The sequence below is a fragment of the Chrysemys picta genome, chromosome 3 (genome assembly GCF_011386835.1).
Source record: "Chrysemys picta bellii isolate R12L10 chromosome 3, ASM1138683v2, whole genome shotgun sequence".
Classification (NCBI taxonomy): domain Eukaryota; kingdom Metazoa; phylum Chordata; order Testudines; family Emydidae; genus Chrysemys; species Chrysemys picta.
In genome coordinates this window covers 86136523-86151805 of record NC_088793.1, presented here as the reverse complement: position 1 = coordinate 86151805, position 15283 = coordinate 86136523, and the positions used below count along the sequence as shown (strand labels likewise).

Here is a 15283-nt window from a genome sequence, read left to right as displayed (position 1 = left end):
ACTGGTATTGTGATTATTAAATAATTATACTTAATTATAATGTTTTGGGCCAAATCTTGACGTGTTTAGACAGAACGTATAGTGACTTGAAGTGAAGTCCTGCCTGAGTAAGGACTGCTGGATAAAGCCTTTTATTTTCAAAGTGCTTTACAAACATCTAATACTCACAAACTACAGCACTCCCATGACACAGGGTTAGTACTATTATCCTCTTTTTATGGATGAGGAAACTGAGGAAGAGAAGTGACATACCATAGAGAGCCCTCATGAGATCAGAGACTAGAACTCTGGAGCTCCTGTTTGTCAGTCCTCAAACCCCATCTCTTGCTTTAGATTTAGACCCCAATCCTGCACAGACTTATTTGCATGCTTAATTTTATGCACTGTGAGTAATTTTATTGACTTCAGTTGAGTTACTGATACTATGCAAAGGTAAGCCTGGATTTAAGTCTTTGCAGGATTGGGCCCTATAGACTGGAGCTTTTGGATTAGGGTGACCGGATCACCCAAGTCAAATATTGGGGGGCGGGGCAAAAACAAAACAAAACCACCCTTCCTCCACAAGCACTGGAGGGAGGCCCGGGAGACGCAGGGGAAGTGCGGGGCCATGGTGAGTGAGAGTCCAGCCTGGCCCCGAGCAGGCAGGACTCAGTTGGGCAGTAGGGAGAGTAGGGGGGTGGCCCGCGGGGCCAAGCGGCGGCTGTTCTCTCCCCCCTGGGCAGCGGGACTCGGGAGCAGCCGCTGCTGCAGCTCCCACTGCTGCGGGGGGAGGAAGCGGCCGATGGCCAAGCTCGGCGGCTGTGGCTCTGGCGCCCGGGTCCGAACCCAACCCCCCCCGAGCCTGGGCCTGTTGCGGGGACCCAGCAGCGCGCACGCTGCGCCCAACCCCTGGCCAGTCACATCTGGGCTGCTGCCCAGCTGGTGCTATCCTGGGCGGCCCCGGAGTGGGGGCAGCAGGCCCCGGCCCGCTCGGGTCCCACAGGGGAATGAACGGGCCTGAGCTGCCGATGCCTCCACCCCGGGGCCGCCGCGGGATAGCACCAGCTGGGCAGCAGCCCAGACACGACTGGCCAGGGGCTGGGCGCAGCGTGCGCGTTGCTGGGTCCCCACAGCAGGCCCAGGCTCGGGGGGTTCGCGGGCGCCAGAGCCGCAGCTGCCGAGCTTGGCCAGCAGCCGCTTCCTCCCCCTGCAGCAGTGGGAGCTGTAGCAGAGGCTGCTCCAGAGTCCCGCTGCCCAGGTGGGGAGAACAGCCGCCGCCTGGCCCTGCGGGCCGCCCCCCTACTCTCCCTACCGCCTGACTGAGTCCTGCCTGCACTGGGGCCAGCCCCGACTCTTACTTACCCCAGCCCCGCGCTCCCCCTGCGTCTCCGGGGCCTCCCTCCAGTGCTTGTGGAGGGAGGAGGAATGGTGAGCCTGGGGAAGAGGCGGGGATTTGGGGAGGGAGCCAATGGAGGGGAGAAGGGGGGGGGGCGAGCACTTCCGGGCTCTGGAGCATTTCCTTGTTTGTCCAGTGTCCCGACCGCACATCGGTCGGGACGTGGGACAAACAAGGAAATATCGGGACAGTCCCGATAAAATCGGGACGTCTGGTCACCCTATTTTGGATGCATCAGGAAGTTTGGCAATGTTTACATATGATCTAGGTGAAGGACTTGGACTAATGATCTTAATTGAGATCTAACAGTCTCTATAATGTTTCTTCTTTAAGGGTTGTTCCCCTTCACCAATATTACAAGAAATAGGGAGGGACTCACTGAAATTAACCAGAAGCAAATTTCTGGGATTCCACTTTCCTTTTCACTTCGTCTCATTCTTTATCTCTCATTGTCATGTCTTCTTTTATGCCATACCCACGCTTGTAACTCCTTCCCAATCCCACTGCACAAGGCAGCTGTTCTTTCTGCTTACTCTTTATTCGCTTCTGTGAGGTCCACAACACCGATCCATTTCAGTTAAAGGCGCTTTTTATGTTAGTAACGCTTAATAAGATGGAGCCTTTGTCTGGGTCTCTGAGCTTGTTTTGTCTGTCTATTTAGAACAAAAGAATGGCCATAGTAGGTCAGACCAATGGTCCATCTAGTCCAGTATCCTGTCAGATGCTTCACAGGGAGCAAATAGAACAGGGTAGTTGAAAACTGAGAATGCTCAACAGCACTGAGGATCAGACCTCTTGTTTGATCTCAGTTTGACTTGTCTATAGTTATTTGTTTAAAACAAACTGATGCAAAAGAACTCAGTGCTTTTAATGATTATCCTAAGAAATTTTATATATAATGCATATAGAAACAAAAGCTCAGGCACAATGTCTTTTATAATCCCTTACTTTGATTTAAAGTATGCTCCAGGGGACTTTAAAGTGAAATCTGTTACCTTGTTGAATTTTGTTTTGTCTTCCTCGTGTATGAACACGGCTTTGCTTCTTAATGCAGTGTTGACAAAAGCATCCAGTTGGACAATCCCAAGAACGGCCAAATTATTTCACCATGAAGAAAGTTAAAAATACTTACAGTAGCCAATCTGCATAATAGAACATCTGTTTGCTTTAGCTCAGTGAGCTTTTGAGGCCTAACTTGGCAGAATTTTGAAATTCCTGGTAGTTTAATGTGTTAGTGTTCTTGCTGACCTAGGAAAAGCAATTCTTACCCAGTGCAAATACAAAGGATCCTATTACGTAATTTTGGAGACAAAAGCTATATGAATGGATTTTCTTTCTTAATACAAGTGCTAAACTTGTGACTTTTTTTTTTTTTAAGTCACTGAAAAATCATTTGGGATGAAGCAAAATGTAGACCTTGCTCACCAATCGCTTTTAACTATTTTGCTGATATGTTATCTATTGCTGGTACTTTCCCAGGTTTCATTTTCATAATAATAGCATGCACCACTTGCTCTCACAGGATTGATGGCTCTGACTCCATACTCTCTGTCATCTTGTATTATAGTTCGGTAACAGGGTGCTTGGAGGACCAGGTGGGCTAGTGGTTGGTGCGCCTGCCTGCCGGCTCTTTGTTTTCCTGGCCAAGGTGCCTCAGGGCAGGTCTTCACTACAGGGGGGGTCGATTTAAGATATGCAAATTCAGCTACGCGAATAGCATAGCTGAATTCGACCTATCGGAGCCAACTTACCCCGCTGTGAGGACGGTGGCAAAATCGACCTCCGCGGCTCCCCGTTGACGGCGCTTACTCCCACCTCCGCTGGTGGAGTAAGAGTGTCAATTCGGGGATCGATTGTCGCGTCCCGACGAGACGCGATAATTCGATCCCCGAGAGATTGATTTCTACCCGCCGATTCAGGTGGGTAGTGTAGACCTAGTCTCAGTCTTTTAGGCAGTAGGAGTAGGGGGACCTAGGCCCTCCCACTCCACTGGGTCCAAGCCCAGGGCCCTCTGAGTTGATCCTGAATGGAGGGAACTCCAAGTAGGGAGTCTGAATCCACTGCCCTGATCTCCCTTCAGTTTGGGGTGTGGCCACTATAGTCCAATTATCTTTCAAGCGCCTTTGGCCAGAGAGACATACCCTTCCTTTCCCCTCTGCTCCTAGATGGGAACTGAGCTGCTAAGAACCGTTTGGCTGCTTCTGTGAGGCCTCTCTAGGCATGCCTGGAGAACCCACCTTCACTGCTCCTGGGGCAGTGTGTAGTGGGACCCCACAGGGCCTTCCATAGGGAACTACAAAGCCCAGGGACACCCCATTACAACAGGGAAAACATTTTTTTGTAAGAAGTCTGACCACTGTGAACATACCTTTTGTATTATTACTGTCTTTGTATTTCTCAAGTACCATGCATTTTGCCCTTATAAAGTCTTGTCTCTTCTAGTTTGCCTTTTGGATCTGTCTTCTCAGTTTCTTTTACTCTCTCCCATATTCTTCAGCTGCCAAACCATTGTCTTTCTCTTTGTGGTTTTTTGCAAGCTCAAACACTTCACAGTTAAAATGCAATTGGACATCACAATTAATGGTCAAGTTGTAAAGGCAGTAGATGAATTCAGTTATCAGGGATCATATATATCCAACCAAAGAAGGTGTTCCAAAGAAATCAGAAGAAGACTAGGAATGGGTTGCTCCGCCATGGCATCCCTTATGAATGTTTGGAAAAGCCATGGCATCTTGAAATATACAAAGGTTCAATTGGTGAAAAGCCTATTTTTTTCCATAGTGATTTATGGATGTGAATCATGGGAAATTAAGGCTGCTTTGACAAGAAGAAAATTGAAGCCTTTGAGATGTGGGCTGGCAAAGATTCTTGTGTATGTTCTGGATGGAAAAGACGACAAATGCTTATGTTAGAAATATGATTGCAGAGAAACAGACCCTGCTTTCAGAAACCAACAGATGTAAACTTACGTATTTTAGTCACATCAAGGATAGAGATGAAAATAACATTGAGAAAGTTATCATGGAAGGAATGGTGGAAGGTCTTCATAATAGGGGTTGACCAGTGAGGAGATGGTTAAATGGAATGCTGCAAATCACTGGGAAATCAGCTGCTGAGTGCTTGAAGATAGTGATGGATTGAGAAGGCTTTTGAAAATTCTGTTATGGTGTCACTAGTGACATGAATAAATGGATTTTACTTGTTTAAAAGGTAGTCAAAAATAAGACTTATCAACCTTCAGAAAGGGCTTGACTTTTTTCTGCTGTTTTATTCCCATATCTTATTTTAAAAATTGTTCTATTTAGTAATTTTAGAAATCCCTATGCTATCAGACCTGCTTACCCATCAGGCACTGCATATGTCTCTCTTTTAAAACTTTCTTGTTGAGTGTCTTGTTTGCTGTTCTCTAGTGTCTGTCTACCTTTTTGACAATAATATAAGAATAAAATTAAAACAAAACATTTAAATCATATTTTTTGCTTTCCGGAATAAAATAAACTACACTTCTTCCTGTGCAGAAGCAGAGGAGCATAATAGAATCAATGTAATCAGAGCAGGTTACGAGATGAGACTTGTAATTGCCTGTAGAGACTCCATGTCATTTATCACATCCATGATACCTGGCAGGCCTGAACTTAATTGCATTTTACCCATTAATGCCTCAGTCCACTATTCCTTATATAAGCAGTGGCTCTCAAACTTTTTTACTGGTGACCCCTTTCACATAGCAAGCCTCTGAGTGCGACCCTCCCCTTATAAATTAAAAACACTTTCTATATATTTAACACCATTATAAATGCTGGAGGTAAAGTGGGGTTTGGAGTGGAGGTGGGCAGCTCGTGACCCCCCATGTAATAACCTCACGACCCCCTGAGTGGTCCCGACCCCCAGTTTGAGAACCCCTGTTATATATGAAAGACACCTAATTCAACTCTTTGGAAGTTTTGCCTATAAGGAGACTGCAGGAGGATCACTAAGCCTTTAAGGATACTGGGAAAATAGTTTTGAGAATCATTTGCACTTGACTGCTGCTAATCAGTTCACAGGATTATTAACAAAACATCTTGTTTCTGTTTCTAAGGACTGAAAACTTGTTCTTTAGTAGTGTTAACCAAAGAAGATGCTGAGGCAGGTTCAGTCTCATGGTTAAGTACTTTCAGTAGTTCCTCCTTCTCTGATTCACGTCATTATTTGGTGGATACTGTACCTGTGAAGCAATTGAACCTTTATTTGAGACTCGTTTATGCACAGACGTCTTACTCGTGATAACTCTATTGAGGTCTTTTAAAAATTAATTTACCTATGTAGCCCAGTAAGGAGATGAGTGATAACTTCAATATAAGAATAGTTCTGTAGGAAATCACCCTGTCAGATTAAGGAGAGATGGTAGTGTAGAAATCACATGTAACTACAGGGCAGGTCCCTGCCAGAGAAAAAGCTGTGAATTTTTTTCTATTTATTTTTATTCGCATTAATGAGAAAACAAAGCATGTTTTATTCATCTATTCAATATTTACCATTGAATCACTTGATGCTCTGCTAGCACCGTCCTGGGTATGTTGACATTAGAACTAGTGTTGCCATTTGCTACAAGTTCTTGTTTCACTTATTAATACAGCTTTTATTTTGTACTTAAAGTGCAATTATTTAGAGGACCACTTTTTCAAATTGTTTTTGTTACAGTGTGCAATGCTTGGTCTCAATTAAGTTAGTCAGAGACACCAATCAGAAGATGAATTTTTGAGAAAGAAACTCTCTGAAGTTTGTTTCACTGATAGCCTGTCCACTCTGCATTTCCCTTCCTCTATTAATGGTAATTAAGCACCAAATCCAATACACCCACAGTAATTCTTATCATTCCAAGTTTACTTCTCTGATTTCTAGTCTATACCAAAAGAGTTTCTTTAAATAAATCCTTATGAGAGAGGAGTTTTTTTGTCAGTTCTTATAAATCCAAATAAATATTCCTTTAAAGAGCTAAGGCTAAATTGTAGATGCCGACCTTCCTTGACTGTCTGCCTTAGCAAGGAGACAGATGCTTTCCCTCAGCCCACCAATTGAGAAAGGGAGGAACAATCATTGATCTACCCTTCAGGAGCTCAACTTCCAAATTCAATTTAAAGTGACTTCTGAAGCAATCACCAGTGGCCTGGAAATATCTCAGCACTGTGTTTACTATCATTTGGGTTTTGCCCTGGTATAGAATTCAGAAGGGTGTGATTCTGGACTCATGGGGTTTCCCTTTGAGCATTGAAGGATTTGTGTAATATATTAGATGGATTTTTAGGTGGCGCACTGATTTGATATATTCAGAATAGCAAAACCTAGCAGCTCAGCCTCTTCTGAACTTCATTATTTGCCTTCTTGGGGATCCTTCAGGCATACTGTTTACTTTAAGAATAATCTTTCACATCCAGCTGCAAGACTGATGACATTGTGCCTTCCAGGAAAGGGTTTAATTCAGGAGTTTCTTTATCTGCTGTAGTCCTCAGAATCCGAATTTCTCTCTAGATTGCTGCTTTGGAAATCAGGTAATCTTGCATCGCTATTCTTTAAATAATCTCCAGTATAACGTGACCAGCTTTGCAACATGCTATTCCACTGACTTCATTCTGATGTCCACTTTTTTGATGTTCTTATCTGACTTCTCCAAGTGAATTCCAGCTCAGTGACTATCTTTTTTGTTTGTTTTCCATCAAAGTGAGAATTCTTGTGATGGACATCTGACTTAGAAATAATTAGCACCAATCTGGTATGAATCAAACTTTCATCAGAATCAGAAGTGGAGGGGAAATTACATACGGTGCATATTAAAATAGTGTAGCCTCTGTGTGATGTTTTTGAAGCACTCTGTTGGAAAAAGTCTAATTGGATTTTGATCTAGCCTTTTGGCATCTTGTCTCTGCACAAGGATTAAAAAAACAACCATTCTCTTCTTGGCCAATGTTTTTTCCAGTTGTAGAAACATCACCAGCTCTTTAAAATAAGGTATAAAAAGGATTAACTGTTTAAGTGTGTAGGAATTGTGTTGAAACATGTTCTCAGGTTGTGGTAAGACCCTTTTTGTACTTTCTTTTGTAACTAATTTTAAGTCTGCTCATTGCAGTCTTTGCCGTCTGAGCAGGTCATTTGTTGTAAATCATGCCGAATAAATTATGGGGCATTTAGTGATACAAGTTACTGTTCTTCTTCGAGTGATTGCTCGTGTATTCCACAATAGGTGTGTGTGCTCGCCACGTGCACTGGTGCTGGAAGTTTTTCCCCTAGCAGTACCCGTAGGGGGGAGTGCCCCTGCGTGGTATAAGGGGAGCTGCGCGCTCCCCCCACCCTCAGTTCCCTCTTGCCGCCAGTGAAGGTGCGTCGGAACTGCTCTGCTCCAGCTTTGCTGTGACTCGTCCCCAGAACTGTTCATTCATTTAGTACCTGTAGTTAGTTAGCATAGTTAGTTTAATTAGTCAGCGAGCCCGGGCCAGGGCATGTCCCAAGCCCCGGGATTTAAGTCGTGCGGTTCTTGTTGGTGTTCTATGCCAAGAAGCGACCTGCACACAGACTGTTTGTGCTGCTTGGGAGAAACACATATCAGCAAGATTTGCAAATCGTTTAAGCCTCAGACCAAAAGAGAAAGGGACATTAGTCTCCTAGCCATTCTGATGGAGTTGGTGCTGACCCAACCCTGGCACGCTGCTCCGAGCCAGTACTGGGCACCGTGGTGTCGGTACACAGTGATCCGCCAGTGCCATCGACTAGTCGGCACCACTCCCCATCCACGGGGCGCGCCAAGAAGGCCAAGAAGTCTCTCTCTGCTCAGCGGCACTGAGGGAAGTCTGGGACAGAGGCTAGGCCCATGTCGGGCAGTCCTCAATCCCCACTGGCACTAGGCCTCCGACTCACGTAGAGCGGAGTAACCCGGCCCCTTCGGAACAGGCCTCTCTGGATGCTGTCCACACCCGAAGCTCTCCAGGCGGCCCGGGACGTCTTGTCCATCCCAGTGCCCGGAGTGCCGCCGATGTCGGCCCCACGCTCCAGAGGTAAGCCACCACTGGGATCTCCACAGTCGCCCCCGGCTCGGTACCGTTCTCGGTTGAGGGAACGTTCCCGATGCCGATCACCGCCCAGCGTCCGCTCAGGGCAAGGTCCATGTAGTGGCACTGAGCGTTGTGGCTGGCCCAGTAGTACCAGTGGGCACCGTGGCCTCCAGTGCAGCCCCCGGTGGGAGCTCGCTTGGTGGCCGGAGCTTTGGAAGCACCATCGGCCTCCCTCTCCAGACCCCCGACAGAAGAGTCGGTCAGGTGGTGGATCCTCCAGTGCTGGCCGACACCCAAAACACTGCACCGGCTTCTTTGCCCTGCCCTGAGGAGGCAATTGCGGCCCCGCCTCCCTCCATCCCGCAGGAGGACTTCAAGGCCCACCAAGAGCTCTTAAAGAGGGTGGAAGCAAGCCTCTACCTCCAGGCAGAGGAGACGGAGGAGCCCTCAGACTCCTTGTTCAACGTGTTGTCCCTATCGGCACCGGGTAGGGTGGCCTTGCCGCTCCATGAAGGAAGGGGTGGCTAAAATTTCAAATGCCCTGTGGCAAACACCAGCCTTGTAGGCCCCATATCAAAAAAGGCAAAGTGCAAGTACTTTGTACCCACTAAAGAGTATGAGTACCTATATACCCACCCGGCGCCCAACTCCCTGGTGGTCGAGTCGGTCAACCACAGAGAACGACAGGGTCAGCCAGCCCCAACCCCAAAAAACAAAGACTCTCGGAGACTGGACTCTTTCAGAAGAAAAACGTCTTCGAGCTTCCAGTTACGAGTGGCAAACTATCAGGCTCTCTTGGGTAGGTCTGAATTTAATCTGTGGGGCTCCCTGCCTAAATTTGAGGTCTCCCTCCAGGAGCGCGATAAGAAGGCGTTCAGGGCGCTGGTGGAGGAAGGGGCAACGGCAGCTCAGGCTTCCCTGTAGGCTGCCTCGGATGCTGCGGCCACGGCCACACATTCAATGGCTTCCACGGTGTCCATGAGACGGGCATCATGTCTCCTGCTCTCTGGGCTCTCCAGCAAGGCCCAATCTTTCATGCAGGATCTCCTGTTTGATGGGAAAGCTCTGTTCGTGGAGGCAACAGAAACAAGGCTGCATGGTATAAAGGACTCCTGCATGACCCTCCAGACCCTGGTCTCTATGTCTCAGCTCCGGTACAACCTAAGTTCAAGCCGCAGCAGACTCCGACCCCGGCCGCCCTCCCGAAGTACAAGGCCGCCCATAAGAAGCAATGGGACTATAAGGGACGGACAGTCTCGGCCTGCCCCCCAGCCTGGATCCTCCAAGGGCAAGCAGGCAGGGGAAAAGGTGATTTTGACAGGATGCTTGGGGGCAACCCGCCAGTCCTCATCAGGGATCCAACCCCAATAAAGCTTCCCTTCTCCAACCGGTTGTGTGCTTTCCTTCCACAATGGTCTCAGCTCACTTCGGACCGATGGGTCCTCAACACCATCTCCCAGGGTTACACCCTCCAGTTTACCTCCTCCCCGCCCAACCACCCCTGCCCCCGTCCCTCCTGGGGGACCCCTCGCACGAAGCTCTGCTCAAGCAGGAGGTGGGGTGGCTCCTAGGACTAGGAGCAATAGAGGCGGTGCCCAAGGAGTTCTTGGGCAAGCAGTACTACTACCGTTATTTCCTTATCCCGAAGGCCAAAGCGGGTCTTAGGCCTATACTGGACCTACGGAGTCTGAACCAGCACATGGTGAAGCTCAAGTTCCGCATGTTCTCCCTGGCCTCCATCATCCCCTCCCTGGATCCCGGGGACTGGTACACTGCCCTCGATCTACAGGACACATACTTCCACATCCACATATTCAAGGGGCACAGGCGCTTCCTCCATTTTGTGCTGGGACAAAATCATTACCAATTTACGGTCCTCTTGTTTGGGCTGTCCACTGCCCCCAGCGTGTTTACAAAATGCATGTCGGTAGTAGCGGCCTACCTCAGATGGCGGGGGTACGGATATTTCCCTATCTGGACGATTGGCTTGTCAAGGGCACCTCCCAGTCGCAGGTGAGGGATCACGTGGCACTCCTGTCCATGTGCACTGCCTTGGGCCTACTGGTAAACAACACCAAGTCCATGTTAGTCCCGGTTCAACGCATAGAGTTTATCGGGGCACTCCTGGATGCAGCATCGGCCAGGGCCTCTCTCCCGCCAGACAGGTTTGAGACCCTGAAAGGTCTCATTGACTCAGTCACAAGGTTCCCAGTGACAGCCAGGGTTTGCCTGCAGCTCTTGGGTCATATGTCGGCATGCACCTATGGGGTCTGTCACGCCAGACTCAGGATGAGGCCCCTCCAGCTCTGGTTGGCCTCGAATTTCTCCCAGGCCACGGACAGGATGGACAAGGTCCTCACCAGGCTGGATGCTGTGATTACCTCCCTGTGAGGGTGGTCCACACCAAACAACATGCTCCAAGGGGTCCTGTGCAGGGACAGGGCCCCGTCGCTGGAGCTGGTGTCCGATGTGTCAGACTTGGGTTGGGGGGCCCATGTGGGGAGCTTTGAGTCCCAAGACCTGTGGTCGGCTCAGGACATGACCCTACACATAAACGTCAAAGAGCTCAGAGCAGTGTGGCTGGCATGTATAGCCTTCCGCTCGCACCTGGAGGGCAAGGTAGTCAGGGTCCTCACGGATAACATGGTCTGAATGTTCTATATCAACAGGCAATGTGGGTCCCGCTCCTCTGCCTCGAAGCCCTCAGGCTGTGTCACTTCTGTGTAGCCCATGACATCCACCTGAAGGTCTTCTACTTACCGGGTGCCTGCAATGAGAGGGTGGATTGCTTGAGAAAGACTTCTCCTTGCAACATGAGTGGTGCCTCCACCTGGAAGTGGCCCACCGGCTCTTCCGAAGGTGGGGAACTCCCCAGGTGGACCTATTCGCAACTCAGCAGAACTGGCAATGCCCCCAGTTCTGCTCCGGGGGGCCTGGGGAGGGGTGCTATCTCTGATGCCTTTCTCCTGTCCTGGTCAGGCTGGCTTCTCTACGCCTTCCCCCTGTTCCCTCTAATCAGCAGGGTCCTGGAGAAGATAAAGTAGGACAAGGCCCGAGTCCTCCTGATTGCCCTGGCGTGGCCCAGGCAGTATTGGTATGGGATCCTCACGGGCCTGGTGGTAGCTCCGCTGTGGCTGTTGCCGCTCCACCCGGACCTGCTCTCACAGGACCAGGGCCGCTTCCTCCATCCAAACCTAGTGGCTCTTCACCTTACGGTGTGGCTGCTCAATGGTTAGGTAGAGAGGAAAGGATGTGCTCAGAGCAAGTTCAGCGCATCCTCCTCCAAAGTAGACAGCCCTCCACTCGCCGCGCATATTTGGCAAAGTGGTCTCGGTTTTCTAGGTGGGCGGCAGACCAGGGGGTCTCCCCAGTGACCGCCCCGATCCAGCTTATCCTTGATTACTCCTCCACCTGAGGGCCCAGGGCCTGGCGCCCTCGTCCGTCAAGGTACACCTGGCGCCCATATCGTCCTACCATCCACCGGTGCAAGGACACATGGTGTTTTCCCATGCTATGACTGGCCGGTTCCTTAAGGGTCTAGACCGTCTTTTCCCGTATTCTAGACCCCTGGTTCCACAGTGGGACCTAAACCTGGTGTTGGCTCGTCTCACGGGGCACCCGTTTGAACCACTGCCTATGTGCTCCTGGTCTAATCTCTCGTGGAAGGTGGCCTTCCTGGTTGCTATCATGTCAGCCAGGTGAGTCTCGGAGCTCAGGGCCCTGACCTCTGAACCACTGAACACTGTCTTTCATAAGGACAAGGTCCAGCTCCGCCCACACCCTGCGTTCCTCCTGAAGGTGGTCTCCGCCTACCACATGGGTCAGGATATTTTTCTACTGGTCCTCTGCCCCAAGCCTCACGCATCCAGTGAGAAACGCCGTCTCCACACGCTTGACGTGCAGCGGGCTCTGGCTTTCTACTTTGAGCGGACTAAGCCGTTCAGAAAGTCCTCGCAACTGTTTGTTGCCTCACCTTGATTTCCACTCAGCAGCTTTCAAATTGGATCACTTCGTGCATCCATTCCTGTTATGAGCTGGTGGGCGTTCCCCCGCCGCCCATTGTGAGGGCACACTCGACCCAGTTACAGGCCTCATCAGCTGCCTTTGTGGCCCACGTCCCCATCCAGGACATTTGTAGGGCCACCACGTGGTCGTCGGTTCACATGTTCACCTCGCACTATGCGATTGTCTCCCAAACCAGGGATGACGCCAGTTTCGGCAGGACTGTCCTCCATCCTGGAAACTTGTGAACTCCTACCCCCCTCCAACAAATATAGTTTGGAATCACCTATTGTGGAATACATATGAGCAATTACTCGAAGAAGAAAAAACAGTTACCTTTTCTGTAACTGGTGTTTTTCGAGATGTATTGCTCATGTCTATTCCATATCCCACCCTCCTTCCCCTCTGTCGGAGTTGTCTGGCAAGAAGGAACTGAGGGTGGGGGGAGCGCACAGCTCCCCTTATACTGCGCCAAGCAGGTGCCACTCCAGGGGTTGGGGGGTGCTCCCCCCTACAGGTACTGCTAGGGGAAAAACTTCCAGCACCAGTGCGCGTGGTGAGCATGCACACCTATTGTGGAATAGACATGAGCAACACATCTCGAAGAACACCAGAAAAGGTAACTGTTTTTTCATTGAATGATGTGGTAGTCAAAAGCCACAGGACTCAGCTGGAAATGCTTTGAGTAGGATATTAAAAATGCAATTGATGTGAACTATTTGATTAATCTGGGTTTTTGCACTCTATTGAATGCTGCAAAATTGTAATGCAAACTAGTAACCTCCACCTTTGAAGGGGAAAAGAAATTAGAGGAGATGACTCCCAAGCTTAAACCACCAGATTTGTGTTTGGTTCTGATTTTGCTTTTTGAACCTACCTGCTGGGATGCATCTGACATTGCAAATTTTGGGCTTGCAAGCCTTTAGTTAAGCCAAAACTATTAATTAATCATGTGCTAGTCTAGATCAGTGATACTCAGACAGTGGTTCTCGGGCCACAAGTGGCTCTTTAATGTGTCTTCTGCAGTTCATTACAGCATGTGATATTAAAATACTATATAATTTAATTAACAACAAATCAAGATGCTTTTACTTTATTAATCAATTATAGTTGCTAAAATAATACTTGATCAGTCATTCTGCTGTGAGATTAATGTGTGTGTAATGCCAATTTTGCCACAGTATGTTTATATATTTCCCCTGTCATATGGTTTAAAAATGAATATATAGTATAATAAATGAAACAATGAATTCACACTACAGTAGCTCTTTTGGCTAATGTTTATTGCTAATTTGGCTACTGAACCACTGAGGTCTGAGTATCATTGTTGTAGTCTGTCTAAAAGAAATTAGAATATGTACCTACACAATTTAAAATATGATCTCAGCTCTCCACTTTAGATTCAAGCTGTTGACTTGCATTAGCTCAGATGTTTTGTAATAGTTGGGCCTACAAATTTACCCTAATTAGGAGCTCAACTGTGAAAAGTAAGTGAAAGTTCATGAAATGCAACAACAACATATAACAACAAATGTTGATGGGAAATGGTGCAGAAAGCAAACAAAGAGTGAACTAGTCCAAATAAAAAGACCTACTGATATAATTGAAGGACTGTGTTAAGATCATGCCTGCTAAACAAGAATGGTGCAACACTGAAAAAAATCAATTAACCAAAATTGGTGTGTCAGAAATAATGAGGTGATGGGCTGTTTCACCTACCACTCCCTTTCGGCGTTCTGGGGAAAATAGACAATCAGATGGAGGCTACCACTACACCAGCTGACTCAAAGAAGGGGAGTGAGTGAGTTTTGCAATCATGACTGCTACCTCTATCATCTCCTGGGACCCAGACCTTCTGTATTCCAATCCTGGGAGATGTCCTGATGGGACCAGGCCAGAGAGAGGGAGCCAGATGACATCATCAGCTCCAGCTGAATCCTGAACACCACCTGGGATGTAAGACGTCTCCCCACCACTTCCCACCAAATGTATCTTTTTTTCTTTCCTACCTTATTTCTTATCCCTCTCCCATTTTTCCTCCTGTCTAATAAGAAGAGTCTGGTGTAGCTGGCCAAGACTGCATATTTTGCAACACTGCTGTAAGCCTGTGACCAGCAAGGGGCAGCTAAAAGCAATGCTGTGACCTAAACAGCCTGATGCTGGTACAAGCTTGCCAGATCTTGGAATGGCTAAGGGGTGGGCTGTGCCTGTGTTTTTCCAGCTGTGAGGTTGCAATTGAAAGTCAACTCCAGAGACAGAATCTTCATTCTCTATCTTTTCTGTTCTTTTCTCTTCCCTTTTGTGCGTTTGTCTTGTTTTGTCTTCTAGGGAACAGGACTGGACTTTAACAGCAGCTTCAGCCCATCAATACTAGTCTCTTCCCCTTTCCCCCCGAAATACAAGTATTTCTATCTTTGATACCATTTAAAAGCCTGTTAAACAAGGGGTTTTTGCCTTCTAAAAACTCCAGTTAAAGGGACCAACAAATGTTGTTAAAATGAAAGTCTTCATATTTTACATTTCAAATACTTTAACTGTTTTTCATTTCTGTATTTTTAATAAAAGGTTTAAAAGGATTTTAATGGTGTGTGCACTATACTAAGCAGGCTGAGGTCTCTGTATACCAAACCTTGTTTGCTGTTGGATGGTGCCTTTGGCCCATATATTCCATCTAAATGACTACAGCAGGCGCTAGTCTAAATAGTGTTCATCAATTCATTTAATTTTACTATATTTTTCTCCTAGTTAATTTTTTTTAAATATTCAGAAAGTTTAACAAACCACTAAAATGTCTGAGATATATAGTCTTTGATACTAACATAGCCTGTCCTTCCATTTTGAGTGTTTAGGCCAAATACAGAATACCCCCATTCCACTCTAT

At 47.7% G+C, this 15283-nt stretch overlaps 1 long non-coding RNA gene across 2 annotated transcripts in view; it reads left to right on the top strand.

The window, feature by feature from the left end:
- The window catches only part of LOC122174427 (uncharacterized), an 83920-nt gene that overhangs the window by 24980 nt on the left and 43657 nt on the right, over positions 1–15283 (top strand). The window contains exon 5 of one of the 2 annotated variants that reach the window (XR_010599577.1): positions 14731–15035. The exons of the other annotated variant lie outside the window; for it this stretch is intronic. This is a non-coding gene — a long non-coding RNA (uncharacterized LOC122174427). Of the gene's footprint in view, positions 1–14730; positions 15036–15283 lie in introns of those variants that run through there. 2 annotated transcript variants of the gene reach the window in all.